This window comes from Podarcis raffonei, chromosome 17, assembly GCF_027172205.1.
Source record: "Podarcis raffonei isolate rPodRaf1 chromosome 17, rPodRaf1.pri, whole genome shotgun sequence".
Classification (NCBI taxonomy): Eukaryota; Metazoa; Chordata; class Lepidosauria; order Squamata; family Lacertidae; genus Podarcis; species Podarcis raffonei.
In genome coordinates, this window is record NC_070618.1 from 32,913,154 (window position 1) to 32,940,748 (window position 27,595).

At 43.9% G+C, this 27,595-nt stretch overlaps 1 long non-coding RNA gene across 1 annotated transcript in view; it reads left to right on the top strand.

Annotated features, from left to right (window-relative positions):
• Positions 1-2,520: 2,520 nt before the first annotated feature.
• The window catches only part of LOC128405245 (uncharacterized), a 33,307-nt gene continuing 8,232 nt past the window's right edge, over positions 2,521-27,595 (top strand). Inside the window, exon 1 of the long non-coding RNA XR_008328246.1 lies at positions 2,521-2,627. This is a non-coding gene — a long non-coding RNA (uncharacterized LOC128405245). The remainder of the gene's footprint in view (positions 2,628-27,595) is intronic.

The window sequence follows — 27,595 nt, forward strand, 5'->3', positions numbered from 1 at the left end:
TCTGAGACTTTAGGCTCAGCCTAATTTCATGCAGGTAGCAAGAAGGTGGGGGGGGGAAGCAGGGAGGGGTGACAGAGGGAGGGAGGGAGAAGGGATGCCAGCCCACTTTTGGCTCTGGTGTTTTTTCCACTTTTCCTTCTGCTGATTCCACCTCCTCTGTTTTGAATACCTTCTCAAAGCACCATTTACCGACTTAATGGTCTTCAGGGATATAATAATAATAATAATAATAATAATAATAATAATAATAATAATAATTTATTATTTATACCCCGCCCATCTGGCTGGGCCTCCCCAGCCACTCTGGGTGGCTTCCATAAAAACCAAAAATACAGTAAAATATCACACGTTAAAAACTTCCCTGAACAGGGCTGCCTTAAGATGTCTTCTGAATGTCAGGTAGTTGTTTATCGCTTTGACATCTGCTGGAAGGGCGTTCCACAGGGCGGGCGCCACTACCGAGAAGGCCCTCTGCCTGGTTCCCTGTAGCTTTGCTTCTCGCAATGAGGGAACCGCCAGAAGGCCCTCGGCGCTGGACCTCAGCGTCCGGGCAGAATGATGGGGGTGGAGACGCTCCTTCAGGTATACTGGACCGAGGCCGTTTAGGGCTTTAAAGGTCAGCACCAACACTTTGAATTGTGCTCTAGTTGGGATGCCAGCTAGAATAAATTATTGGGATGGCAGATAAGCCCCGCCCAGCATAATCCACCACATGACATGGCACATATGTGCATATGCACACAGCATATGAATGGCAATGTTCATCAACTTAGGGGGGCCTCTGCCCCCTCAAATATTTTATTGGTGGGAGGGCGAAGGGACCTCGGCTCCTAGGAGTCGGCTCCTTTGATGGTCTTCACCAGCAGATATCAGCCCCACTGAGGGAAAAGACAGGTGCCCCCATTATGCTCCCCCCACCTTCCCAAAGTGGTTATTGTCTGCTTGGAGGAAGGCCCAAGTTGATCTGGAAAGTGGAACAGAGACGAGGGGGCAAATGTACCCAGGCCAGTACAGCTTCTTTGAGCCAATTGCCTCTTGACAGCTCTTTTTAAACAAACAAATAATAATAATAATAATAATAATAATAATAATGGCACGAGAGGATCTGATCGTGGATCCGTCGCATCACATGTAATGTGGCCCTCTCTCCAAATGACACTCTTGATAACAGAACAAATAAGGAAATAAAGTAAGTAACTGAAGGTTTGCTGCCCTGCAATAGGACTCAGAACTTGTTGCTTGAGTCAAGGAAAGGATTGCCATACATCTGGGATTTCAAAGGCGGAAGTGATGTCTGGGGGGAATTTCAGAAAGGCGGGTGAAAAATCGCATTATCGTAAAAAAAGATTTTTAAAAAGCTCAACCGGGGTGTCCTGGTTTTTACTTTTTGAAATATAGCAACCCTAGCAAGGAGCCATCAGCTTGCCTCAAGTGGAAGGGGGCTTGCTGTGTTTCAAATGTTGGGGCTGAGCAACCCCAACTCTTCATCCAGTTGAAACAAAATAAAAAAATTCCTTCCAGTAGCACCTTAGAGACCAACTAAGTTAGTTCTTGGTATGAGCTTTTGTGTGCATGCACACTTCTTCAGATACCAGTGTAAGTTAAGAGGCAAGAGGCACAGGTCCTTCCTTAGAGCCCTGCAAGGTTGTTCAGGAAAGTAAGGGCAGCATTTACAAAAAAAAAAAAAAGAAACAAAAAAACCAAGTAAACCAGCAAAAAGTTGCACCATCTGTTTTGGAGGTGCCATTTGCCTTTCCTTGATGACTATTGATGGAGGTATGGCCGCTCTGAGCCCGGCCTTGGCTGGGGAGGGCGGGGTATAAATAAAAAATTATTATTATTATGATTATGATGATGATTATGATTATTATTATTATCTTATACCACAGGTCCACCTAGCTCTGGCTAGCAGTGGCTCTCTAAGGCCTCAGGCAAGGAAGGCTATTTTCTAGACTGCCATACTTTCTGACAACCCTTTTAAACTGCAGGCACAGGCAGGTGCGGTGGGGTGTTGAGCCTATGGCCCTCCTTGGGAGTACAAAACAAGTGCTTTACTGCCGCCGAGCAGTGAGCGTGAAGGATGACGAGCCCGGAAATCTGCCCTGGTTTAAAGAACAAGGGTGGTGTGGAAGGGTACCTGTGGATTCCAGGACAATTGTGGCAGGGGGAAAGGCGAGCCCGGCACAGCCTGGGAGAGCGAAAGCAACTGGTAAGAGAGAGCGGCCTCCCTGGTGTGGCAGATGCGATGGCTTCAGGACAAACAGCCACTTAAGAGACGACACTAGTTTGCAAAGTGAGGCGAGAGAATGTGGTCCCTGGTCCCCAGCAGCCTCTGAGAAACAACAGCAGCTTTGGGAAGAGAGGGGCACCAGGAGGGGGAACAGGGATTATGGAGCACTACAAGGGGTGTTGTTTTTTTGTCCAGCGAAGAAGAATTCCACTGTGCTGCCCTGTCTAGGGAGGAGAGGGGGCTGGCACTGCCAGCAGCAGGGTGGGAGAAGGGGAGGGCTGTTATAACTGGTGTTGGCTTGTTGGCAGTCCTCCTGCAGGCAGAATTGTCTGGCTCCTGACTGCTGCAGACGTTTGCAAGGGCAGGAGGGGACCACCTGTGCCAACGCTGTAGCTAGGTAGGTAGAATGGGCAGTGCCAGGGGATGGGGTGGTTTGGGACGGGTATTTTATTTGTTTTAGATATATATTTCATTCCCAACTTTCTGTCTCACTTCTGAATGACCAAAGGCAGTCACACACAAAAGTTGAAACAATTCCATAATGTTAAAGATGCCACTTTGCTGCACAGGCAATGCCGGGCACAGGTGGGCGTTGTGATGCCTGGGGGAGGGATTGACTGAGATGCTCAAGCCTAGCCCTACTGTTTATTTACTCCAGTGACATACCTCTGAGAAGGAGGGGAGGGGAAATGGCTGGTGCTTTGAAGTTTGACTCTCCCACAGCATGCAGAGAGAGCGCGAAAAAGTGGTCTCTGTGAGAAGGCTGTCAAAAAAGTCACATCCTACTAAGCGAAAGAATGAAAGATCATTACCCGCCTTCTTTCTCTTCCCCCCTCCCCAATTTGCCCCCCTACAACCTCACAAGGTCTACGACAGCAGTGTCTCACACTGAATGCAACTGACTTGTAGAAAGGACTCTATGAATTGAAAACAAAGATGTTGTAGGTACCCTTGTTAACTATGAAAATCATTGAACAGAAACATTTTTTTAAAGTGACATGCTAGCTTGAGAGAGTCATAACCCCCCCCCCCAACTCTCTCTGTCTTTCTCTTTTTATAAATTTGGGAACAATGACTCCAAGCCCAATAGTGTCAGCCTGACACATTCTGGTACACCCTGAAATGTATTTGGGTGGTGTGAGGGCTCCCTCACATATGACAGAAATATAGGAAATCTGCATGTACTCCCATGTACATGTTTGCCATGCTGAACAGTGCGCACGTGTGGTGAAAAGGCTGCATGTATTTTCATCTCAAGTGATGTTGAGCATGCCAATTCCTTTGTAGAAATGATGATAGCAGAGGCAATCAGCAAAAAGTGTTGGTGCTGGTGGCTTAAAATCCAAACTCCCCATCATAAGAATCATTGAAAAGTTGTTGCCTTTAAGTGGTACTCCCAAATTTTCTACCTACTCTTCCTGATGGTGTGCATAATGATCCCAAAGTCCTCCTTTCTCCTGATTTCTGCTGTTCAAATGAAGAATTCCTAACACCAGCCCCGTCAGATGCATTGTGGGGCTTTAAGGCTCAAAACCTGGTCAGAAAATCCATCCATTCATTGACTCATTCAGGGTTTTGTTTCGTTTTTTTAAAAAAGTGAAGTCAATGTGACTTACAACCAGCTATTTAAATAGTAAACATCAAACTGCAAACGATAAACTAAAAGGCAAACAACAGCAAAAGAGAATAATCGAATGAAAATAAAAGTCCCAGAACAATAAAAAAACAGAAGCAATCAATAAAACAGGGAAACAAACCTCATCCCAGCAGCAAAACAGCAGTAAATGCTGCTTAATCCACCACAGGAACACAGGAAGCTGACATACTGAGTCAGACAATTGTGTTCAGCGACTGATTGAACTTCAGAACTTTTGCATGCAAAATTCTCCTTCCTCAACCCTACAATATATATATATTAATATTAAAGCTGCTTCAGAAAGACTTCTTGAAAAACTGGTTCTTTTGCCTGATGCTGAAAGTGCTTGGTGTTGGGCCAAGCTAGACTCTATGGGGAGGGCATTCCATAAATTTGGTATCACCACTGAAAAGGCCCTGCTCCTATTACGCACCTTCAGTCAGCAGGGGCACACAGAGCAGGACCTCAGATGCTGAATATTGTGTACAGGAAGGGTGAGCTTTAATATCAATAATACTACTAAAATAGGTAGAATTTGCACGGGCAATTTTATGTGTTCTGAGTGCTCTGCATACACACTCTCAATAATCACTGCAACAACCATGTAAAGTAGGCCAGTATTATTATTCCCTGTCTTGCAGATGTGGGGCTCGGGTTGAATAGTACTGGCTCACCTAAATCCAACCAGTGAGTACGTGGCTGTGCTGATGTTTGTTTTGTTTTTTAAAATAACTATTAGGAACTTGCCAGCTGCTAGTCAGGCTTTACACTGCCTACAACAGTTCTATAAGTCAGTGGGCTAAAGGAAATCCCCCCCCCCACTGTTCTAAACCTTGTTTCTCTACATCAGAGTGGGAAATTTTTGGTGGCATTTTGCATTGGTGACATATTACTTCTACCTTCGTTGGTTTCCTATTTGTTTCTGGACCTTGTTTATATCAACTTTATAGTGTTGAGGTTGGTATTAAGAGTCCTAAATGGACCAGGACTCATTTATATTAGGGATCTACTTCCTTATGAACCTGCCTAGCAATTAAGGTCAAGGATGGAAATCTTGTAGATATGTGAAATCACATCGGTGTGTGTATTCTCCATGGTAGTGGGTACCAATTTATGAAATCTTCTCATTAGAATTCTAACAAACCTAGAGGATACATTTCCTGACCATAGAAGAGGTACTCAAAATGAAGTCAAGGTACTCAATAATTAAAATATATTCCTTTACTCTGTGTGTGTGTGTGTTTAAAAATGACTTTACAAGGATAATCTAATTGGCCAATGAGATGTACAAATATAAATCATAATGTTAATATTATGGCTTATTTTTGTATGTCTCGTGTGGCCAACAAGTTTATCCTTGTAAAGTCATTTTTAGTAATATATATATATATATATCTGGTACAGAAATATATTTTATTGATTCAGTATCTTGACGTCATTTTCTGTGCTCACTAGTAATCTGCTGTAGGTCTTCAGGTATCTTATAAGGACATTTTTGTTTCAGCAGGCTTGGTTGGCTACTGTGATTTTAAATCTGCTATTTTTTATAGGTTTTGTATTTTCTGATTGAGATTCTGTTATTTTATTAGACTTTTATTAGACTTGCTATCAATTACAGCAAATCTATTGAAAAGTAACTATATTGATTCTTCATTTTTGTGTTTTAAATTTTGTACACTGCCTTATATTTTTTCAGAAAAATGATTAATAATAATAACAACAACAATAATAATAATAATATAAAAATATTAGAAGTAGGGGAAGTAATAGCTGGGTTTGATGCCTTTATCATGATGATAATCTACATCACCATTCTTCCAGCTACTAACTCATCGCTGTTCTTAAGCACTACTCCCATAGCATTTGAGTCGCACATCAATTTGACAACTCCTACTTTGTCACTCTGGTTTGTCCATGAGATAATTTCAAGTCAAACAAAAAATACAATGATTATTGGGTGTGTGTTTTTTCTACAGTAAAGTGCTTTGCATTCTGTCTTCGTTCACCACCCGATGCGGTAGGACACTTCCATTCGCCCACATTTTGTAAGTCAGTAACCAGAGACAGTGACTTCTCTAACACAATCTAGGGAACCATGTGACATCTACACAAATGCTGCCATATCTTCCACACACATTGCTATGCAGCAACCCATGTGAGATAACCCACCGCATACATTGCCAGCTGTGTTCTTGCCATTGGTTGCCTCTAACCACCGATACAAGTTGTCCAGACAGGTGCTAGGGACAGACAAAACTAAAGGCTGAACAGCAACTGATTTCTGTTCATGGTCAATAAGTACCTCTGCTTCAAAAACCCACGAATGTTAAATTTCAGTGTGTGTCTCCCTCATTTTAAAGTAGCCCATAGCATTTCAGAATTCTTGAGTAACCATCCCAGAATAGTTTAATCCAGATGTTTTCAAGCTTTTTGACTCCATGGCTCCCTTGACCAACTACCTTCTTCCTGTGGTTCACCTCTGGGGCTCGGGAGCCCAGTTCTGTCACCTCTTGCCTGCAGAGCTGGCAACCTCTCTTCTCTCAACACCCTCCCTTGTGGAGTGTTTCCTCGGCCTCCTCCCCTCTCCTTGGGAGTCCTCTGGGCAGCCGCTACTGCTGCCCCTGGTTTCTGAGCTGCCCCCTGACCAGCCCCAGAGGCACCATTCACCTGCACAGCTTGTAGCCAGGGCTGCAGCAACAAACAGCTGTGCAAGCCTTTGGGAGGCAGAGATGTGAGAGGGCACCAGAGGGAAGGAAAGAGGGACAGAGGCCAGTGTTGCCCACGGCACCCCTGACCATCATTCAAGGCACCCCAGGGTGCCATGGCACACAGGTTGAAAACCACTGGTTTAACCTAATACCAAATGACATGGGCAGTTTATATTCTCGATTCAGAGGTGCCTTGACCATGAGATGAGGGGAGTCACCCACTTCTGGACAAGCTGCATTGGAACGAATGGAAACTGCCAGGCGAGTGGAACTGGTCCTGGAAGTTGCTATTTGATGAGGCTAGCACAGGGTGGCTTTTCAGAGGGCTTGTGCCCTGTGTTAGTTAATAATAATAATAATAATAATAATAATAATAAAAAATTCTATTTATACCCCGCCCTCCCTGGCCAGATCCAGGTTCAGGGCGGCTAACACCAGTAAAATTACAATAAAAACATAATGGGGGGGAAACCAATTTAAAATACAGGTTAAAATGCAATTTAAAATGCAGCCTCATTTTAAAAGTAGCCCATGGATCAAAACCGTAAGGGGAGGGAAACATAAGGGTCAGACTGAGTCCAAACCAAAGGCCTGGCGGAACAGCTCTGTCTTGCAGGCCCTACGGAAAGATGTCAAGTCCCGCAGGGCCCTAGTTTCTTGTGACAGAGCCTTCCACCAGGAATACCATTAGCAGGAATACCATTTGGATTCCCAGTCTGACGTTACATACATATTAGTGGCTTAAAACACAACGAGGTCAGTGCAGTTGCACATTGTTATGCACACCAGAAAGGGAGCAGAGATGCCTTTACCTGATGCACATTACCTGCTTGGTCCCCCTGCCCCCAGGCTCCTGTTCATGAAGCCGCCACCTGCGCATGCGCAATGCGGTATTTCTTAAGATATTTCCCAAGAAGCTACAAGATAGCTATGCATCATGGGCAGTGTTGTGTGCACACAGATTCAAAAGCCAGTGCTGGGTGTGCACTGGAGCTAGAGAAAATGGTAATGTGTACACAGCCTCAGGCATCAAATTGTCTTAAGCTGGTGCGAACGTACAGTCTGTGAAAGTTCTCCCTGCTACAGGACTCATTGTGAAACTTACGCTTGTTGTCAAACGTTGGACTTTCTTTGAGCCAGTGCCAAACCGAAACAGAGCGTCAGCTCCCATGCCAAATAGCAGTTTGCTGCTGTGGGGGTGGGGCTCCATTAGGATCGGTGCCCCGATGGAAAATGTCAAACCCTTCTCTCCCCACATGCTGCAGCCCCAGTCCTGAACAGGGAGCCCAGCAGCTGCTGTTTGCAGTGAGAAATAGATACATGAAATATTAAACAATATGCTCAGTAAATTAATAGTAACAGTAGTAGTAGTAGTAATTTTAACAATAAATTACCAGCCCTTCACCAGCAGAACTGAGGGTGGTTTACAGCCAGGGCCATCTTTACCCAGGGGTGCAAGGGGTGCGGGACACCCGGGTGCCAAATTTGGGGGGAGGCCAAATGTATACCTATTGTATACTGGTCCCTCTCGATTGGCGGCAGTGAAAAGCAATGGATCGAAAGTCCCTGCCCCCCCCAACAACTTTGAGTTTGCCCCCCTAAAAAAACCCTCAATTAAAGTTAATTTGGGGGTTGGCTTAACCAAATTTGGGGACGCTGGGCAGATCTTTGCACCCCAGCGGCGCATATGCTAAAGACGGCCCTGTTTACAACCATTTAAAATTCAGTATTAAGAAGGATAAAACAAATTACAGTCACAGGAATAGGGTGGGTCTTGAAGGCATACATCTCAGATGTCAAAGCCTGGGTAGAGAAGCGAGCCTTCAGCATTCGCCAAAAACTGTACAGTGAAAATGCCAGGCGTACCTCTAACAGGTAGTTTGGACAGCTGATCCACATCCATGCTGAAAACCTAGGGGCTGACTGTGTACCTGTTTGTTCTTCCTGTGGCTATACACTCTCTGGCACAAAAGGTGACATAGATAGTGCCATTTACCTCCTTTTACTTCATAACAATCTCTTGCGCATCTGTGCAAAACTGCAGCATAATTTCACCGCAAGTGTGGTGACATTGCACCATTGCTATTCTCTTAAATCATTAAAAAAAAAATCCCCCCCATATGCAGCAAAAGGCCCTCTGAAACCCTAGGGTGGCAGGTGTGCATAACTTGTTGGTGCATTCCCAGGGCAGCCCAGTTTCTCCAGTTTAATTCAAAGGTACGTGGACACTGTGGATGTATGTAAACCCACATGGAGTGTATTAGGGAGCAGACAAAATATAGATGATCAAGTAAATTGTAAACAATTGGAGCCAGCTGCACCAAAAGGAAGAGAAGCCACCTGTCGGGTGAAAAGGCCCAAAGTATTGAAATAGTTAGCAATGGGAACTGGAGATGAAAAATATGACGTGATCATCGTTCGGTGCAAAAAAACCAAGTAGGTATTACTTGTAGCACCACACCGAACCATTATCTGCATACACATGCAAAACACCGCTGTGTACACACAATTTAAAAAAATTACAGAGATGCCAGAGTAAATATTAACTGTTTGCAGATAGATAAAATAAAAATGCTTTTAAAATAGAATGTTTTCATGCTGTTTTCAGAGAATTTGAACATTTGCAGGTCCCTTTATTTAATTAGTATTTTAAATTCTTGATCAACTTAATTCTAAACTGAGCAACTTTCAAAACATGAATTTCCTTCCTTTCTTTTTGAGATTGCACTCTAAGCAAGGTATTGCTTTAGCACACAATGCTATTTGCAAATGTAGTTGCCGGCACAAGGAGTTTGACAGGGAGCGCTTTGAAGAAAGCTGGCCCAGCCTTCTCTTGCGCCTTTAACAGGGATTTATCTGCAGAGATCAGCCCATAAAGCATTTCATGGCATGGAGATAAGCAAGATCACCTGCAAATGTGCGGCACGGAGATCAAAACAGCGCTGAGGTAGCAGCTTTCAAAAGCTGACAACCAAACTCCAAGGGCGATGGTCTGCTTGTTTGGTGCTGCTATCTATTCAGTGCCACCCGCAATTATCCCGCAAGTCGTTTTTGACTAACAGTTATGCACATAAAGATTGGCACAGTCCAAATGTGGCTAAAGTATGTCAGGTATATTAATTCAGCAACCTGTCACTGATAAAAGATTGCTAGAGGAAGCAGCTGTCTGGAAGGGGTGTCAGAATTTGCAGATGTTCAGGTGCAGTTATGCTCCTTACAAATGCGACTCAAATGACGGTGCTTGGAGGAAGAGATATTTTTCTCACTCTCACAATTCACATCTGTGTGTATGTGCACATGGGTAAATAGGTAACATTTTCACTTTTCTGAATGTGTATGGCAAATACAGTATGGCAAGTATATCAAAGAGATATAGTACAGGCCTCCTCAGGATTGAGAGGGGAATCTTCATTAGCAGATCCTCCAAGTGTCCCTATTTTCTAGGGTCATCCCTGATTTGGAGAAGCCGTCCCGGTTTCTGAGGTGGGATCTACACACATATAAAAAACGCTGTGAAAATGCTTTTTTAAAAAAAAGTTCTGAAAAATATATTGAATTTGCCATAGCTCACCATCGCCATCTAGTGTCACATTTGTATATTGCACTTTACAACACATTTAAAGCATTTTATTTGCAGCAGTATAGCTGAGTCCTGGTTTCATCCAGGAATGTCCCACTTTTCCTTAGGATTTCCCTATTTTCAATGGAGAAAAGTTGGAGGGTATGTTATCCGACCCCCAAACTGTCTGAAAGCAATCCTTTATAGGGAAGTTTCTTTTTTAAAAAAAAGTGTAATGTTTTATTATGTTTTAATATATGTTGGGAGTGCTCCAGAGTGGCTGGAGCAACCCAGTAAGATGTGTGGGGTAAAAATAGTAAAAATATTACTATAGAATGGGACGCCCTTATTTTCATCAGAGAAATGTTAGAGGGTGTGCATTGGCTGTTAATGTATCTTCCCTGATAATGCAGAAAGTGGTGTGGGAGGCTTCGATTGCCTCAGGCACTTCTCTCTCCACCTCCAAAATTGGAAGTGAACCACCAGCCAAGGGAGGAAAAATACCCCAAGCAATTGGAGGGGTGGGATTGCCCCCCCCCAATTTATGGCCTGTTTTGAAGTTAACATTACACGCTCCCCACCCTTTAACAGCCATTATATGTATGTCAATTCACAACCTTCCACTTTTAAACATACAGCTGGAGGCAGACATGTGTTGCACCATCAAATAGTTAAGGGTGCTGGGAATTATAGCTCTTTGAGAGGTAAACTACAGTATTCAGAGGGAAATAACACGCTTTCAATATTTGGTGTGTACACAGATCTGCTCTCACAAGCAGATGAGGTAGCAAACCTCTGTTTGTGCTGTCTCATGGGGTGTGTGTCACATAATTGAACTATCCGTATAGATGTATAGATATAGCACTGTACATAGAAAACTGGTTATCAGTAGTAAGAGTTCAATCCTTCTTCACTTGAAAGGTTGGGGAGGCAGAACACAAAGAGGGGCAGGAGAAGACATGTGCTGCGAGGGGCAGGCAGGAAAGGACCAAATTTGGGGGGCAAGAAGAGGTGGGAAGGGAAGTCTGAATGGAGATGGAGGGTAAAGGAGCTAAGTGGGCAGAAAAGGAGGGAGGTGAAAGATGGAGAAAACTCTCCCTCCCTCTCTCTCTCTCTCTCTCTCACACACACACACACACACGACTGTTTACTCTTGTGTAGGTGGTTTGGGAGGGGATGCAGCCAACGTTTCACTCACTGATCCAAATAGTTTAACTTACTCATATTCCATGCTGACTCCTTTCCCGAAGCACAGTGTTAACACATAAAAGTACACCGTACAATATCCAATTAAAAAGTCATAAATAGGATCTGTGTAATGATTTTAATCTATTTTCTTAATACCCAAAAAAGGGCTGACCAAATAAAACTAGTGGTGGTTTTATAAGGCATTAATAATAACAACATTTGGAAAGAAATTTCACGTTACAAAGACAGTTCCCACTTCTGTACGGCTTTATCACAAAAGCCTTCCCACTTGTTAGGGAGGGACACTGGGGCTGCGCTCGTGTTAATGCCATTTCTAAAGGATCCCAGAGCAGGCGATGGATGTGGAATCATGCTTGATATGTCATATAGCAAGGTATAGACATTTCCAGTTCCCTTCTGCTACCTGAAAAGGATGAATAACATGGAAAGTTCTTTCCTGCTAGATTGTTTAGATTATAATCCACACATATCACCTTCATTTGTCGGATACTGGTAATCTTTTTTCTGTCTTCCAGAGACAAGCCTCCTATGTTTGGGGCTTTGCTGATGATGCTGTCCCACCATTTTTGATAAATCAGACATCTTGTTGATGCATATTCAGTGCTGAGATTTTTTAAGCGAAATTTAAAGTTTCCTGTTTTTCTCAGTGGTGGCTACCTAGTCTTTTACATGTTGTGTATGTTTGGATTATTAATGTATTTGGATGACTTTGGGTGATTTTATGATTTTGTTGTTTAAACTTATGCCAGTAAAGGCCAATAACAACAATAATAACAATAACTACAACAGTGCCACTAATAATAATAATAATTAAAACGTCCTCCTCAAATTTGGAAAAGGAGTTATTTCTTTAATTTTGGGGGAAATAAAAAAATTTCCTTGACCACCACAGAGCCGAACACCAAATGTAGAGCCTGCCATGCAAAAGTTGTCCCCAACCAGTATTAGAGACCCTTCAGGACTAGGCTGCTTATTAATTTGATTATAACTTACATTTATTAATCGCCTATTAACACTAGTTTCCAAAATGAAATAGGTGATTGTGTAGCAGGAAGATTGTGTGGCAGGATTTGGTATATTATGTCATTTTACAATCTAGCATAAGGTGACACCATTATATGATATATTGTGAACAAACCATGGACGCAGTAGTACCTGAGCTATATATTTCGCTTATTTAAAACCTTGTAATTGTGGCAGTAATTGTCCTGTTAATATACAGAGAAACAGAAATGGGTGGAGAAATCAGGGATAGTGTTTTCCTTAATAATGGAATGGGGACACCAGCTCCTGCCCCACTGCTTAAAGTGGTGTCCAAATTTTTTTCTAAGAGGGCCAGATTTGATGAAGTGGGGGCCGTGAGGGCCGACCAAAGCTGCTGACCTTTTTTTTAGGATTGAAGTTGTTGAGCTTTTTTTATGGTTTAAGTTGTCAAGGGTTTTTTTAGGATTTAAGTTCTCAAGGATTTTACCCCAGGAAATAAAACTGCCACAGAGGCCAGAGATTAAACCGACCAGCGGGCCAGATTAGGCCCCTGAAACGGACTTTAGACAGCCCACTTAGACCCCCTTCTCTGCTTTTCCAGAATATGGGAGAGAACCCAGGAGTCCTGGTGTCAGCTTCGCCTCATTCCACTGCACTCCCCCCCCCCCACCTGCCCTTTCTCTTTCACTTGCTTTCACTCTGAAGATCGGCTTTTCTTGTTTCGTCTGCTCTGCTGCCTGCTAGCACTCGCCCCGTTCCCCACGGAAAGCCTATCCAGGAGGGGGGTGGGGGTGGGCATGTTGGCATGGGTAGAAGGGAAGGGGGTGGCACAAGGAGACTGGCAAAGCTGCCAGCCAGGGGCAGACTGGGTCATGGCTGTTGGCACCGAGTCTCTGCCTTCTCTGTGTGAGCTGCATTAGTGATAGAAACGCAATGCCCCCTTCGGACAATAAAAGTGTTCTCTCCCCCAACCCAATCGCCCCCTAATCTGATGCCAGGGCTTTGGAGATGAAGTTCCCATCGCTGGAAGAAAACAGATGCCACCTCCTATTCAGCAGGCTGGTATAGAGCACAACAATGGCCCAGCACACAGCCTGTGCCAACTGAGGGGGGCACCCTATTGAGCTTGCCTCTCCCCAAATAACAGCTGCACAGAGACGGCTTAGGAGAGGAAACCGCTGCCAAGCCATCCCTACCCAGGGGCATGGGGTGGGGAAGGGGATGTGCCTTCTTTAAGGAGAGTGCCCAGGGCAGACAATTGCCCTCCTCCTCGGCTGCGGGGATTTCACAGGTTTACGCGCGCCTCTCGGGCGTCACCATGGCACCTTCTTGGCACACTCTGCCCATGCAAGACAGAGCCGGCGTTGCCATGACACCAGCGGGCACCTCGTCAATCGAGGCTTTGTTCAAAGTTCTACCCCTTGAAACTGGAATTTCAGGACATGAGAGGCGGCTGAGGGGAGATCCCTGAGCCCAATATAGCCCCCACCCCTGCCAGGACTCCAGACATCCAACCCCCCCACCCGCCCGCCAATATCTCCAGTCTGTCAGACACTCTTTCGGCTCTAAAGGCCTAGCTCTGTCCCCGCTCAATAGCCTCCTCAGCAAAGAGACACTCAGAGACATTTTGGCAGAACAATCTGCCTTTTCTACCCCTTCCCAGCAATGGCAAATAATAATAATAATAATAAAATCTAACCCACAATTCCCTGTACTTTAATGGCACCCCAAAATCTGCTGCCGAATGGAGCCATGGCCTAACTGCAACGAGGCTTGCCGCTCAGCCCTTTCCTGAAGATTTCTCCCTCAAATTTCCCATTGTCACAGGGACCACAGAGGCATCATTCACTGGCAGTGTCTGTGTTTGTGCAGTAAGGGGCCTGGGTTACAGTGGGGCAGGTGCTTGCACCTTGAATCGTGTGCAGGTGTTGCTTATGCATCCCCTCCAAGCATCCCAGTTTTCCAGGGACAGATCCAGAATTACAGAAGCCATCCTGGTTTCTGCTCTGATGCCCGATTGCCCCGTCCACAACTTGGAGAACAATTAAAAGTGGTGTGTGGGTGCGTGGGTGGGTGGGTGAAAAATGGAGTCGTTTATACTGAAAATAAAATACCTGCACCAAATGAAGGATACAGCGAAGCTGGCATACAAAGTCCTTCCTATAATTTCGAAGGCAAAGGTAACCTATCCACTTTAAATTCTTCAATTGCAATGCTTCCTGAGCCAGCCATTTTTTAAGGAAACGTGTAGTTTATTCCTTTATTGGAAAATGGAGCCTGACCCTGTCTACTCAGAAGTAAGTCCTACTGTATTCAATGGAACTTACTCCCAGGTAACTGGGTAAAGACTGTGCGGCCTTACATTGCAATCCTAAGCATTTTTACTCAGAACTAACTCTCGCTGAATTAAATAGGATTTACTCTCTGGTATGTCCCTGATCATTTTCACAGTTTCTATTGATTTATTGATTGATTGATTGATTGATTGATTGATTGATTTAATATGCCGTCCTATACCCTGGGCTCTCAGGGCAGTTCACAGAATAAAATCAAGATATAAAACCCACCTTTTTCTCTGACGAGGACTCAAAGCAGCTCACAGCTAGCATTTTATTTCATTCCATTAATCTATTGAAAGCGTTGTACATTTGCTTGTACATTTTTCCCTTACAACATTCCTGTGAGGGAGGTTAGACTGAGAGGTTGTAATTGCCTCAAGGTGACAGATGTGTGAGGCAAGATCAAACACGGGAAAAGCTTCCTGATGTAGAAGAGAATGCCCCTATATTCATTTGAGAAATGTTGGAGGGTGTGGGGTCAGGATGGGGTATTGCATAGGAAGAGTGACCATTTTTGAGAGGGGGGAAGGAGGGTACGCTTATAGGACAAGCCAGGTCTGCTGAACTACCCCTCTTCTGCACAATTATTCATGGTGACGGAGGAGCCTTGTCCTCAGAACAGGCAACCCCAATGGGGAGAGAGGAAAGGAAGGGAGAGAGGAAGGAAGGCCTACTAATCTGAGAAAAGAGGGTGCCTCTTGAGTCCAGAGGTATAAATGGCTGCCTGCTGGAGCGGAGGCCACAGAAGCATCTCAAAAGCACAACTCTGTTCAGCAGGGGTGGGAAAGCTCTTTTTGAGCCTGGAGAGCCACATTGTCTAGCGAGCAACCTTGTGGGGGCCATATGCCATGGGCAGGCAAACCAAGGCCCGGATCCGGCCCAGTCGCCTTCTAAATCCGGGCAGCGGACGGTCCGGGAATCAGCGTGTTTTTACATGAGTAGAACGTGTCATTTTATTTAAAATGCATCTCTGGCTTATTTGTGGGGCCTGCCTGGTGTTTTTACGCGAGCAGAATGTGTGCTTTTATTTAAAATACATCTCTTGAGTTATTTGTGGGGCATAGGAATTCGTTCATCCCCCCCCCAAAAAAATTTAGTCCGGCCCCACCACAAGGTCTGACCAGCGCCCTGCTGAAAAAGTTTGCTGACCCCTGCCATATGCCAATGGTGAGTGGGGTCACAGGCAAAACTGGGGAGGGCAAAGGATGTGACTCTTACTTTTGCACAGTAGGCTGAATTCCAGCCACACACACACACACACACCAGTGGTTACTACACCCACATCTCTCTCCATACTACATCCAGACCAGCAAGATGCTTTCTTGCAGATTGAAGGCACATTGCAGCCAGGCAAAAGCCCTTGGGAAAAACACAAAGGCTGGCTTATGCAGAGTGTGGACAAGAGGTAGGCCTGGGGGCACAGGTGCTGGGGCCCTGGGTGCCATGGCTCCCACAAAATGTTGAATGAGGGTGCAGGGCACCCATAAAGTGCAGCGAGATGGCATCATCATGCCCACCCACCCCCAGAGTGGTGACAACGCTATGTCAGTGCGCCCTGCTACGTGCGCAAGTGACGTCATCTCGCTGGGGGCTTGATGACGTAGTAGTGTGCACACCACGATGGGTGTAATGACATAGTACGCACGCCTCGCAACATGCATGTGCACCCTGGAGACAGGGTGCAGCCCCCGGCACCTGCAGTTGTGGGGTGCAAGCCGGCGCCACTGCCCAGGGGCTAGATAGAGGCGCCTGCTTGAAGCACATTATTCTCCACAGGATAAGGAATAAAAGAGCTGTAAGGTTATTGTAGCCCCTTCCAGCCCAGCCCAAAGACAAAGCAATCTGCTCACCAACCTCCCTTTCCACTGAAGTAAAGTCAAGTTTTACTTTCCTTAATCAACGAAGGAGCTCCATAGTGTCTGACAAGGAGTGGTTTTTCGGACTGCTTCATGTATAAAAAAAATTTTCTTCATGAAGACAACTGCTAGGAATGAAAAGTAGCATATAACTGCATTCGTCGTCAGGTATGAAAATCATACAAGTATCTCTTTGGCTACGAATATGCTGCCTCAGCTTTTGGCCTATGCAATTGCAGCAAAAGAGATTAAGGTAGGTAGGCGTGTTGGTCTGACGCAGTCAAAGTATATTAAAAAAAATAAAAAATTGTCCAGTAGCACCTCAGAGACTGACTAAGTTTGTTCTTGGTATAAGCTTTCGTGTGCATGCGCACGAAAGCTTATACCAAAAACAAATTTAGTCGGTCTCTAAGGTGCTACTGGACATTTTAAAAATAATTTATATAAAGCAAAAGAGATATTCATGGCAGAATCACATATGTTGCCGCATACAAGCAGGTGCATTTTTCTTTAAGGTTAGTTCTGTGTAGGGAAAGGGCCATGTGAGACATACTTTTTAAATGTAAAGATTTAGTTTTTTTAATACAGAGAAATAACTCCCATCAAGATCCCTCACCCACTCACAACTTCCTAAAATGACCCCTTCCCCACACAACATTACCTGTTTATCAGCAGCCAGCAAAATGATGGTTTGTTAACAAAAACCCCTCTCATATTTTCTTTCTCAGCTTTCAAAATAGGAGCCTAATTCATGATTTGTGTAGGCTACCGCCTTCCGATTTGTAATGAAAGGTCTAGACTCACCATTCGTTTCTCAAGTACAAATACAGGGTTGTGGTGGTGTCATGCCGGGGTTTTTTGTGTTCTTTGCTTTTGTGTGTTCTCTGGACTCTAAACAGTGGCTAATCTTAACTATGGATAACAAAAACAAGCCCGCTTCATAAACTATGGTTTGAAAAAGAGCTTGATTCCAACAATACCTTGTTAAGATTAACCTTAGTTTGTCTGGGCTTAGATGGAATGAAAAGCTGTGGTTAATCTAAAATGGGAGTGAAACCTTCCAAAGCCTCTTTGCAGCTACACCAGAAGAAAAAGGGGAGAGTACAAGCTCTCATAATGTCGAACTATGGCATAGTGCTACATTTGAAACGGCCAAACGTGTATAACTTGAGTACTTTGGAAAAGTTGTCCATATGCAATTACTATCAACAGTACTCTGTGATCAACAATAATCGTAAGAGTACATTTTACCTGAAGAGCCTATTGAGCAAAGACTGGTGTTGCTAAACAATTATTCAGGAATATGAATCTGAGTCCTTTGGACTACAGTATCTCCAAATAGCCATATGTCAGTATTTATCAATATTTTAAAAGAAGGGATTTGAAAGTTCTCCAACTTTATACTATAAACTGCCCTGTGGTCCTCAGATGAAGGGTGTATATAAATTTAATTTAAATTAATAAAAATAACTCATATTAATGGCCCTTCTAAGGTCCCTACTAAGTATTTCTAATGTGAACTCACCCATGACTTTAAAGTTTTTTATACAGAAGGTATTTTGTCCCTTAGAAAAGTCCACAGATACAACCAAGATATTTTTATTCAAAATGGATTCCCTAAGGATTAATCATCATCTTATCATCACAGATCTTAAGTAGAAAAATAATAGTAGTAGTTATTTCACAGTAGAGGCTGCACCCTAGGAAAAGTTCAGCCCCAATGCTAAAAACATGCCTCACAATTGTAGATAATTTTCATTATCTTATTTTTATATGAAGTTTCCTGAAGGAAAATTAAATTAGCCTTTAGTTTTCCCATAGCTTAGCCATTGTTCCCCCCCCCCCTCAAATTATGGTGGTTTTTTATCACTGTTATTATCTTTCTAAATATCTGTATATATAAAAACAAGAGACAAGTTTCCTTGTAAACATATTCAACTATATATTATTCCTTTACAATAGAAAATGAGGCTTGAAGCTGCTTTAGCTTTACATATATATAAAGATGCTTATCCTCTGTCATTTGATTGTTTTAAAAGAAAAAACAGGTTTTGTGAAATTATTTTAAATACACTAAGCTAATTGGAATGTCGCCGTAATTAAAAGGCATTCACCCAATCAAAAATTATGCTCTGTAGAAAAATTTAGGCTATCAATTCAAAAGCTACACAATTGTTGAATTAAAAATATCAACGTTTACAATGTATCATATACAGAGTGGAAAATTAATGAGGAATATAAAATTACATGTGTTAAACCAGTCAGTGGTATACTAATTATTATTTTTTAAAAAATGAGTAAATTAGAAAGAAAAAAAATTAGAAGAATACTGGCAATTCACATGCGAGCAAAAATGGAAAGCAATATTTGAATCTAAATATACCCTTTTGACACTTTTGAGGGGAAAATGCTGATATTCTTGCTTCTGCGATAATCATATCCATTCTTTGAGGCACAGCTGTCTACAGAGTTACGGGGTGCAGATTATTATAGCCAGTCCTTTTTTCTGGGGGGACGCATACCCCTAAACATTTTGTGAATCTGAGTTGGGCCTCACTGAGGGGCAGTATTTCAATATGAGTAGGAAAATGAGAGTACCCCTAAACATTTTTTTTAAGAAGAAAAGCACTGATTATAGCACCTTGAAGCTGCTTCTGCTACCAGGGGTCTGAGGATCTAAAATGTTGCCTGCAATGTTTCCCCTCCTTTCTTGGGTCCTCCATGACTCTCCCCCGGTCTGAGCTTCAGGGGCAAATAGCTGTTTCGAGGTCTGTGTGTGCAGGTTGCGAGGGAGGTGATTTTCAGCAGGAAAATGGCATAGGAGAAATTTTTTTTAATTAATCCGGATGCCGCATGGTCCTAGTCCTCATCAGGTGCACCCACATATCGTTCATCTAAATAGGAGAGAACCTCCATTGCAGGAGCCAAAGATATGGCTTAGGTTACACTACTTTGGCCCCTGAGACGATGCTTACATGCAAACATACGTGACCAAACCCTTGTGGCCTTCGGCACTCCCACCCCCCATTCAAGGAAAACCACATTAGGAGGGGATGCTTAACCCTTTCCCACCTGCTGCTTCTCCATTTCACACTGGCCTCTCCGAAAGCAGCTTTATCAGTGCGGCGGGTAAAGGGGAGCTGTGGCTGTTCAGTTACACACTTTGGCGTGCAATACTTAGTGGGCTAGCAAGAGCTGTGCTACAACTGAGAGCAGACAGCTCAGCCTTTAATGCCTGTATTTATCCATAGTTACCTACAGAAGCCTCTTCCTTGTCTCTCCTCCGTTCCCTTTGTCTCCCCCGTGGCAAAAGTTACCGTATTTTTTGCTCTATAAGACTCACTTTTTCCCTCCTAAAAAGTAAGGGGAAATGTGTGTGCGTCTTATGGAGCGAATGCAGACTGCGCAGCTATCCCAGAAGCCAGAACAGCAAGACGGATTGCTGCTTTCACTGCGCAGCGATCCCTCGTGCTGTTCTGGCTTCTGAGATTCAGAATATTTTTTTTCTTGTTTTCCTCCTCCAAAAACTAGGTGCGTCTTGTGGTCTGGTGCGTCTTATAGAGAGAAAAATACGGTAGATTGTAAGCTTGTGGGAGCAGGGAATCTTCCCTTTTGCTTGTTTGTTAGTCAATACAGTGGTACCTGGCAAGACGAATGCCTCGCAAGACGGAAAACTCGCAAGAAGAAAGAGTTTTCCGTTTTTCGAGGTGCTTCGCCAGACGAATTTCCCTATGGGCTTGCTTTGCAAGAAGAAAGCCCATAGGGAAATCTCCGGGGACCTCTTTTAAAATGCTGGCGGTCGGCAGCAAAGCCCTCCTGTCCCTGGAGCTTGCGGGGCGGGAGGTGGGGAGAAGGGCTTTTCTTCCCACCGCCAGCCTTCAGAACAGCCTTCTGAAGGCTGGCGGTGGGAAGAAAAGCCCTTGTCCCCCCCCCAGCCTTCAGAAGAGGTCGGGGGACAGACTGTCCCCGGACCTGGTCTGAAGGCGGTTTCCATAGGAACGCATTGATTGATTTTCAATGCATTCCTATGGGAAACCGTGCTTCGCAAGACAAAAAACTCGCAAGAAGAAAAAACTCGCGGAACGAATTAATTTCGTCTTGCGAGGTACCACTGTATTAGGTTCTGTGGGGCACAGTGCTGGTGTGAAATAAAGCAGACACATTGCGAGCTGCTTAAAGGGCTCAGGGGCACAGGCCCATGGCACCAATCTGCCTACACCTGGGCAAATTAAAATCGTGGGTGACTGGGGTATTCTTGGCACTCCGTTTGACAGTGCGTCCCAGTCTTCCTGTATATAATGCTTTAAAAAATATTATTAAAAGGAGGGTGGGGGAACAGGGCGAACAGGGCTGTAGGTGAAAGGAGACCGCTCTGTGTATAAAGCAAAGTGTGACATTGCCTTCACGATACGGAAAAGATGTTTCATATATAGCCAGAATGCACTGATGAATGGTGAGGTCATGGTGAGGTCTGTCCCGAAATAAGAGATTTAAGAGCCTCTCTCTGTGTTTTCGGGGGGGGGGGGGAGGAGAGAGAAAGGGATGCCCCAACCGCTGCTAAACCACGCAGCTATTCACAAATGTTCTTGTTTAAAAATAGGAAGTACAGTGACTGTCTCCAGCTTGTCTGTTCACTGTTTTTATGTCCTCTAACTCCCAGTTTTCTTTACTTCTTTACTTCTTTCCTTTAACGGTTATTTTTAAAAATGGGAAGCACATAGCCAAGAAGGATGTTTAAAAATAAAAATGTAAAGGCTCCTAAAATGACAGGAGGGCAGGTTAGAGAGTGGGAGGGAGTGCTGCTGCTTTTTGTACAGAAAATAATTGTCCTCATCATCTCACAATCGAGATGCGCAGCAGGGAGGCAGATAGCCACCTAGGATGTTAACTGTACAATTTTTTATTTTTTATCTAAAGGAAATATGCGGCAACATTGAGTTGTATAGTGACGGCAACATGGCTATGAACAGCAGTCACGGGAGCACCAGATCAAAGTGTTCATATCCCAAAACACACAGCCTATCTAGTAAAAAAGTGACACCCCCATAATAGAAGCAGGAAGAGAAGTATCAAACTGGCCAACATGCATAGCTGTCAACTTTTCCCTTTTCTTGCGAGGAATCCTATTCGGAATAAGGGAATTTCCCTTTAAAAAAGGGAACAGTGGACAGCTATGCCAACATGGCACTTTTACTGGAAACATGCTGGCTGATGCTTTAAAAAGGAACTTCTTTATTTATTCCCCACCCCACCCTTAAACTAATATAGGAAGAATCCAGTAATTTTAACATAAAGAGTGAAGTCTTCAACAAGTAAGACCACCAAGTAGCAATAATATGGTAAGAAAAAGTGGAAGGAAATTGGAGGGGGGGCCCTCTCTGGCTCCCACAATTGTGGTCAGATTATTAGTTGACAGGACTGACCTATTTCATTGCCCGAGGTGAAAGACCAGGTTGTGCCTCCTCACTCATATTCCACATATGGCTCCACAGAAGCCAACTGGACTGGGAGCTGAAATGGACTTATGCTGGCAAGAGAATACCTCCTACAGGTAACAGGTTATCTTCGGAGGTGCAGGAGAGGTCGTGTGGCACAACACAGCTCTGTTCTCCAGTATCTCCCTGCAGTGTCTGTCACCTGAAGCAACTGCCTAATGATAGGGCTGGCCCTGTTTTCGGTGAATGTTATATGAGTGGAACAAAGAGCTATCCACCCACAATGCAAGTATTGTTAATGAGTCTCCAGCAGCACGCATCAGGGTCAGCCTACAATGTATTGTTGCCTAAGATGGAGCAGCAAATGGCAGTATCTCATTCCCCAGTAAAGGTGCATAATACCCAAGAGGTTGCTCAAGTTCACTCGAGGTTCACTCACTTTCTCTTTCTGTCTCTCTTTCGTCCTGGTGTACTGTATATAGCAGGGGTCAACAAACGTTTTCAGCAGGGGGCCGGTCCACTGTCCCTCAGACCTTGGGGGGGGGGGGCTGGACTATATTTTGGAGAGAAAAAAGAATGAATTCCTATGCCCACAAATAACCCAGAGATGCATTTTAAATAAAAGCACACATTCTACTCATGTAAAAACACGCTGATTCCCAGACTGTCCGCGGGCTGGATTTAGAAGGCAACTGGGCCAGATCCGGCTCCTGGGCCTTAGTTTGCCTACCCATGGTATATAGTGTTAAGTTTTAGTTAAGTTGTAAGTTTGTTAAGTCTGCTGCAACTGGATTTCTTATGCACAGTGACAATCTTGAATGTATTGGATTTATGACCATTATGCTCATCTGCCTTCAGTAGCAGTAAAGCTCTACTGGATGAAATATTGCCTCTGGTCTATTTTTGGGAATCCTGCAACATGTAAAAGTTTTTACTCTGCTAACTATACATTGGAATCTACTCTGGATCAGTATTGAGTAGACTTTAATTGACAGTTTTGGTACCCAGGGGAGAAAACCCCACAGGTGCCTTTCTCTGGCAGTAATAGCAATAATAATAGAAATAATATATATCTTTTGCCCTTTCACGACACCCAAGATCAGCTGCACGAGACAAAGTTATGACTGGGTGGCAGTGAGTAGCAGTCATTGGTGAGGTAGGAGCTAAGAGCAGCCTGTAGTCAAGACGGAAGAAGAAGCCAGAGCGAGGAGGCTGAGTAAAAGAGCAAGCCAGAAGTTAGGGCCAAAGAATGCACTGAAGCTCAGGAAAACCTTGTTGCGTGGCGAGTTCCTGCCCCCACCAGTGGAAATAATGACACAATTATTAAGGTTAATGGGCTAAATAAGGCCACAACTTTATTGGTTACAGGTGATGACGTGATCAGTCATAAGGTCTTGCAAATATACCCCTTAAATGCATCAGACTTCCACCGTCCCAAGTCCTTTATCCTTTCAGCTGAGAGTCCCAAATGCACTGCGTGGTGGCAGCCCCAATACGAAATGAGTGCGCCGCGAATTCAGCTTGGGGGAGACCGCTGGCAGCAATCGCCCTTCGTATAACATGCGTGAATTGATGCCATGCGAACAGCTGGCAGGCGGCAAAAGAGGGAGATCCCTGGCCGCATCCTGCCTTAAATAGGGCAGGCCATGCCCCCTGAGCCAGCCGATTGGCTGGCCAGGGGATGACGCAGCCAATCATGCAGGGGCTGGTTCCAGCTGCTGTGCGCGTGATGGGGTTGTGACGCCCGCAACCCCACCTCCTCCGTAGGGCGGAAGTGGCTTTACTTAAGCAAGGCTCAGCTGGAACAGGAAACCCTTTATGCTCTTTCCTACACAGAAGGATTGGGATGCAGGTGGCGCTGTGGGTTAAACCACAGAGCCTAGGACTTGCCGATCAGAAGGTCAGCGGTTCAAATCCCTGCGACGGGGTGAGCTCCCGTTGCTCGGTACCTGCTCCTGCCAACCTAGCAGTTCGAAAGCATGTCAAAGTGCAAGTAGATAAATAGGTACCACTCCTGTGGGAAGGTAAATGGCCTTTCCGTGCGCTGCTCTGGTTCGCCAGAAGCGGCTTAGTCATGCTGGCCACATGACCCGGAAGCTGTACGCTGGCTCCCTTGGCCAATAACGCGAGATGAGTGCCGCAACCCCAGAGTCAGTCACGACTGGACCTAATGGTCAGGGGTCCCTTTACCTTTACTTTACACAGAAGGATCCAAAGATCTCACTCTGTGTGGGCAGAGTTAGTCCAGGGCCTGAAGGTGTTTTACTGTGAAGCAGCCACCCATAAGTTGCATGCCCCACCTCACAAGGAGCTCCACACCGATCTGTCAGCTTCTAGCAGAGCTAGTCTTGCCTAACATCAGGCAGAGCTATCCTTGCTGCCCTTGTAGCAGTTGCTCAGTAGGGTGAGGTTTCCCCTCTAGGGCATGGGATACTAGGGAAACTCTATAGTATGAGGCAAGGCAAGGCAAATTAAAAACCTCCTTCATGCGGAAGGCGCAGTTTCTTCAGGGAATATTATTGGTACCACTCAATGAGAAGCTGGGAAGGATGGTATTTAGTTTGAGTGCAATATGCGATGCCGTACATCCCTGAGGGTGCAGACAAAGTGTGAGGGGGTGAATATTAATTTTAATTATATTTACTTCCCTGAAGAGCCTGAACACCCGTGGCTTCCATCTATCAAGGTCCATTTATATTCGTGAAACAACTGAGTCAGCATGTGAATCATGGGGGAGTGGGGGGGGGCCTCTTTAATGAAAGCCACCCCAATTGCTCTGTTCTAGCCAAACCCAGTAAACAATGGTGGGTAAAGGGGCCATTATAAAGTTAAGGGGAATCAGAATCCCTTTGCCCCCCCCCCAAAGGCATTATAGTGAATCAAGGTTCATTTTGACCAAGTGGAAGTAGTCCTTAGGAACTTTAATATCAAAGTAATTCTAAAAATGAATATCCCAGAAGAAAACTGGGATAGAACAAATAATAATAATGCTTAATAATAATTTATTTGTAGATGCCTAGATATGATCACATGACAGGTGGCATACATATATTTTAAAATAAATGAATAACCTTGTTGTTAACTGTTCCCACGAGCGGAAGCCCATGCAAGGCTAAGCTTGTTGGCATCGCACCATCTCTTGAAGACATTCTTGTTTACACGAGAATTCCCCTGATCTCTTGGCTTGAACCCATTGTTTTAAAATGCTTTAATCTGCTATTTTAAATCTTTAAATTATTTTTTAATGGCTAGTTTTATGGTACATTTTATTTGTGAATGTTAAATTTAATGTTTTGATGAAATTGGTTTATTGTGTACACAGAAACCATCTTGGCAATTAAGTGGTATATAAATAAATAAATATACATACATACATGCATGCATACATAATTTTATTTGTATGCTGCCTTTCCACAGTTCAAAACTTGCTCAAGGCTGCTTACAATGTGCAAAAAAGCATAACTGCAAGTTACAAAAGTAGTCGTAAGCAATAAATAAAACATCAGAAAATACAAGGCAAATGGAACGATTTCTGCATAAATCACAAGATCTAAAATATACAAAAAGCCAACGGCAACATTCCCCCCCCCAACAAAACCCCAAAACAATACCCCAGCCCAAGTGTCTGTTCAACAGCCTCAGCTTTTGTAGCTGGAGTCAGTCTAGCCCCACACTCCCAAGCCAGGTGGAAAAGGCTGCAAAGCAGGGAACAGGTCTTCCAGGGCTCACAGCCAATATATCCATTAATAATGTTATTATTAAATAACAACAATAACAACAACAGAAGCAGCAATAATAATGGACCGTTTTTAGCTGTATTAACCTTAAAAGTATTTGGGACTTTCCTTTTTACAGAACATCTTTCTTCTTTATTTGGCAGTTGGGTTCATTTTTGAGGTTGATTAGTCAAGATTTCTCAGTTCATTATTCATGACTCTGCAGTTTGTAATGTGTGACTTAGCAATGTGTTATTTTGAAACTTCCACACAGCTATGCATGCTATAAAGGCTGACAGCTTTTCAATTTAGATGTCAGAGTAACAGGTTAAAACGGCAAAGTCACAGATTACAAAGTGCAAAGCTATAAAAGAACAAAAAGCAATATAACAAAACCCCTTTGTGTTATTCTAATGGGGTCTTCGCAAACGTGGCGAGAACAACTTCACATTGACGTATTGCAGCTTTGTGGGATGCAGATTTGTATTTCCCTTCCTGTTCTAATTGATGTAAACAATTGTTGTGTATTAATAAAGATCAAATAGACCAATGAAAAAAATAAAACCTTAGCCATAAACCAAGCTAAATGAACAAATAAGAAGGAAAGTAGCTACAAATATCATGTACAGCAAACTTGTATTTTATGTGCATTGACTGTATGTGACATACCCACCAACATTTCTCTGATGAAAATAGGGATGTAAATAATAATAATAATAATAATAATAATAATAATAATAATAATGCCCTGCCCATCTGACTCTGGGCACCTTTCAACAAATAGAAAAACATAATAAAACATTAAACATTTAAAAGCTTCCCTATACAGGACTGCCTTCGGGTCTCTTCTAAAGGTTGTCCAGTTACTTATCTTCTTGGCTCAGGGGTCAAAGAACTCCATATCCCCCATATGAAAATCGGGACATCCTAAGGAAAAGCGGGACATTCCGGGATCAAATCAGAAACTTCTGTAAATCTGGGACTGCCCCTGGAAAATAGGGACACTTGGAGAGTCTGATGTTGTGATTTCAGCCACAGCGGCTGAAGGCAGGCTAGCGAGGGCAAGGATCAGAGGTGGGTGCAAGCTGGAAACCCTAAGCAGATCTGGCACAAAAAAGAGCTTACACTCTCAGCCTTTTTCCCTGGGCAAATCCCACGTGGAGCACCTTGAGAGCAGGGCACCTTAAGCCAGTGGCGTAGTGGATCTGGGAATGGTGTGGATGCTCTTATGAGATCCCACGGAAAATCCGACTTCCCGCAAGATCTCACAAGAACTACCCCACCATTCCCAGAGCCATTGCACTCTGCACAGACACTGAAGTAGGACTGGTCTAGAAAGAAAGGCCAAGATATTTAAAGCTATTTTCATGCCAGGTCAACTGATTCTCCCCATTACGGGCTGCCTTATAGATGGCAGGCTAGCTATCTGCAAGGTGGCTCCAAAGGTAATTTTGGTTCTGTGCAATTTCCATGTATACATGTAACCCTTGGAACCGAAATTTCGTTGTATGATGCAAGTTGCTTGCAACTTAATAAACGAAGGTACCGTATTTTTCGCTCTATAACACGCACCTGACCATAACACGCACGTAGTTTTTAGAGGAGGAAAGTCCGTAGGCATGCAACCCGTAGGCATTCCCTCCATAACACGCACAGACATTTCCCTTTACTTTTTAGGAGGAAAAAAGTGAGTGTTATGGTGCAAAAAATACGGTAATTTCCAGATGGCTTGTCCGATTTCAGACCCATCAATATAAACCAAATATTGTCGACCAAATATGGTCAACCAGCCATTAAAAAAAGTACAAAGTATTAAAAAATAAATAGAAACCCACAGCGTCAGGAGAACAAAGCTGACAAGTTAGTAGCTAACGATCGCAGCAGGTCTAAGTGACTTTGCAACATTCAGATATAATGCTACCT